This window comes from Haematobia irritans, chromosome 4 (genome assembly GCF_050003625.1).
Source record: "Haematobia irritans isolate KBUSLIRL chromosome 4, ASM5000362v1, whole genome shotgun sequence".
In the NCBI taxonomy this organism is placed as follows: Eukaryota; Metazoa; Arthropoda; class Insecta; order Diptera; family Muscidae; genus Haematobia; species Haematobia irritans.
In genome coordinates this window covers 185,979,884-185,983,732 of record NC_134400.1, presented here as the reverse complement: position 1 = coordinate 185,983,732, position 3,849 = coordinate 185,979,884, and positions in this window count along the sequence as shown.

Here is a 3,849-nt window from a genome sequence, read left to right as displayed (position 1 = left end):
CTGCTTCTGCTTCTATCATCTATAGCGAATACTTGCCTATCTATTGCGTGGAAATAGCAATAAGTTGTCTTATTTATTTGATAACCAACTCGAAGGACGATAGAAATTTGGTGGCAATGATGACAGAACAACGGGTATAAAGTTTTCCAAGAAAATATTATTTCACTACACGCTTGCACACAACTGAAAATTGATACAAAAACATAGTCATCGACTGGCAAACCCTTGGCCACACCATGTCGAATGCCAACTGTTCCAGTTAAATGCGCAATTTCATCTCTTTATGACTTTAATTGTTCGATTAATGATTTGAAGGGTGTCCACTTCTAAAAGGAATTAAGAGTAAATGGTAGACAATAAATTTCACTTTGAAAGTCATGCTTTAATGCACCCACCCCCTGGCATTCCCATGTTGGATATTATTTTTCGCCCATTTGGAGAGGAAGAGATTATAGAGCGGAAGTTGGCGTTGGGCAAAAAAAAAAAAAATATATGAATTTAATGAAATTGCCACAAATTAAGTATGGAGCTATATTTTTTTCTATCCGCAAAAGGACTCATTTGTGGAGAATAATGTTATGATAGTGTATGGTGAAATTACAGTGAAACGGCTAGAAAACATATTTGCGTCTGCACTGAAAAAATATTTACATGATATTAAAGATTACGCAACCTAAATTTTAGGATGCGAAATTTACAAAATATTGAGAACAAATTTCTTTAAAATAATGACATTTTAATTAAAATAACGTTTATAATCTTTGCTTCAAATTTTTCTTCATTAAATTGACGACAAAAATTTTGTAAATTTGCGTCCCTCTGTTAAAGTACCAATGTCTTTGAACTAAGGCTAATTTTCCTTAAAGTAAAGAAACATATTTTCGATTTAAAGAAATTATCCTTAAATTTACAGAAATATTGAAACTTTAGATTTAAGATAAAAAAACGCTTCAAATATAGGCTAAGACTTATTTTGAGGATTTAGCGTCTTTGGTTTAAAGTTTTTTTTTTTTTGCAATTAAGAAAACATTTTGTACTGTGAAGTATCCATTATAATTTGGAATTTTAAACTGACATTTGTTTGTACGTGAGTACCTTTTTTAATAAATCACGAAAAGAGAATGCAATTTTGATAAATGAGATCTGTATCCTAATTTTAATTTTATTGATCCTAGATTTAAAGCCAGATTGGTCGCTAATAAATAAGCCGCATCTTTGGCTCGGAATCAACACCAAAATCCTTAAGGGAAGGTCAAGATCTTTGGACCCAAGTAAACTTTTTTTTTAGTGTGTAATCCTATATATTAAATACACTCAAAAGAAAAAAAATTGTAATAACAATAAGTATATACGGCCGTAAGTTCGGCCAGGCCTAATCTCATGTAGCCTCCACCATGGATTGCGTAGAAACTTCTATGAAAGACTGTCATCCACAATCGAATTACTTGGGTTGTGGTATCTTAAAACTTCTTAACATCGTTTTCTAAATTGTGAGTTAGTCCATACGTGGTAGAGAGCCAGAATTGAAATACGGGGGTCGCTTACATGGGGGCTATATACAATTATGAACTTGATATGGACCAATTTTTTGTGATTGGGTATCGATTTATCTGAGGGCTATATATAACTATAGACGGATATGGACCTAGTTAGGCATGGCTGTTAACGGCCATATACTAGCACAGTGTAGCAAATTTCAACTGACTCGTATGAAATTTGGTCCTCCAAGAGGCTCCAAAACCAAATCTCTGGATCGGTTTACATTGGGGCTATATATGATTATGGACTGATATGGGCCACTTTTGGCATGGCTGTTAAATATCATATACTACCACCACGTACCAAATTTCAACCAGATCGGATGAATTTTGCTTCTCCAAAAGGCACCGGAGGTCAAATCTGGGGATCGGTGTATATGGGGGCTATATATAATTATGGACCGATTTCGATCAATTTTTGCATGGGTGTTTGAGGCCATATATTAACACTACGTACCAAATTTCAACTGAATCAGATTAATTTTGGTCTTCCAAGAGGCTCCGGAGGTCAAATCTGTTGATCGGTTTATATGGGGGCTATATATAATTATGGACCGATATGGACCATTTTTTGCAATAAAAATTTAACTCTTACAGTAGGATTTGTCTGATGAAAAAAAATGAACCACTGTAATTATTACCACAAAAACTACACTCAAAAAAATTTGTTGGCAGAAATAGCAGAAAGATCTACCAAAACAGAAAAAGTCTGCTGGAGAAGGGAAAGCAGTCGCTGTTTGCTGAAATAGTAATCATTTTTCGACTTTTCGAATTTTCTATAGATATAAAATTTTAACAAAATTTGTTTTGGAAATAAAATGTTCACAAAATTGTCTATGGAAATAAAATTTTCAAAAAAGTTTCTATAGAAAAAAAAAAATTGACAAAAATTTCTATAGAAATAAAATTTTGACAAAATTTTCAATAGAAATAAATTTTAGACAACATTTTCTATGGAAATAAAATTTTAACAAAATTTTCTATAGAAATAAAATTTTGACAAAATTTTCTATAGAAATTAAATTTTAACAAAATTTTCTATAGAATAATATTTTGACTAAATTTTCTATAAAAATAAGATTTTGGCAAAATTGTTGCCAAAATTTTCTATATACATTAAATTTTAACAAAATTTTCTATAGAAATAAAATTTTGACAAAATTTTCTATAAAAATAAGATTTTGGCAAAATTGTTGCCAAAATTTTCTATATACATTAAATTTTAACAAAATTTTCTATAGAAATAAAATTTTAACAAAATTTTCTATAGAAATAAAATTTTAACAAAATTTTCTATAGAAATTAAATTTTAACAAAATTTTCTATAGAATAATATTTTGACTAAATTTTCTATATACACAGAAAAAAATTTCACCAAAATTTTTCCAATTAAAATCTTAATTGAGTTTTGAAAAATATTCAATTAAAAATTTAATTGATTCAACAATTTTTGTAATTGAAATAAAACTCAATCACACAAATTAATAGTATCAATTAATTTTTTAATCGGATCAATTAATTTTTAATTGACTGTCAATTAATTTTTTAATTGATACTATCATTTCTGTGATTGAAGACATTTCAATTAAAAAATTAATTAGATCAATTAATTTCGTGATTGAATCAGAAATTTTTGTTGTTGTGTGTAGTAAAATTTTGACTAAATTTTCTATAGAAAAAAAATTCTGACTAAATTTTCTATTCAAATAAAATTTTGACTAAATTTTCTATTGTAATAAAATATTGACAAATATTTCTAGAGAAATAAAATGTTGACACAATTTTCTAGAGAGAAAACATTTTTGGCAAAATTTTGATCAAAAACTTAAAAATAAAATTTTGGTAAAATTTTCTTTAAAGTTTGCTAGATTATTTCTGGCACGAGTGACAACCGTGCCGCAGACACCAATAAAATGTTATAGTCATATTTATGAGTATAACATTTTAACAATATTTTTTTTTCATTGTATTTGAAAAAACCATAAACGTATTTCCATATAAAGAATCCATGCACGTTTTTCTACTGCCGATTTGCTTACATAAGGGAACTGGCCTTGTCTTGCTTTTACGTCCATGATTATTCGTCATGCGAAAGCCTAAATTTTCTTACTTAAATAGGAGAAGGAACGCATTAAGAGTCTATTTTTGTAGCAAGCCCCTTAAATATAATTCGCATTGTTAATGCATTTTGCAATGAATAAAGAATAAAAAATAGTAATGAAAAAAATTTAAATTTTATCCAAATAAAATTGAATACATATCCAAGAGGAACCTTAAAAAATGCTTTATTTGGCTATTCCATATGTGTGAA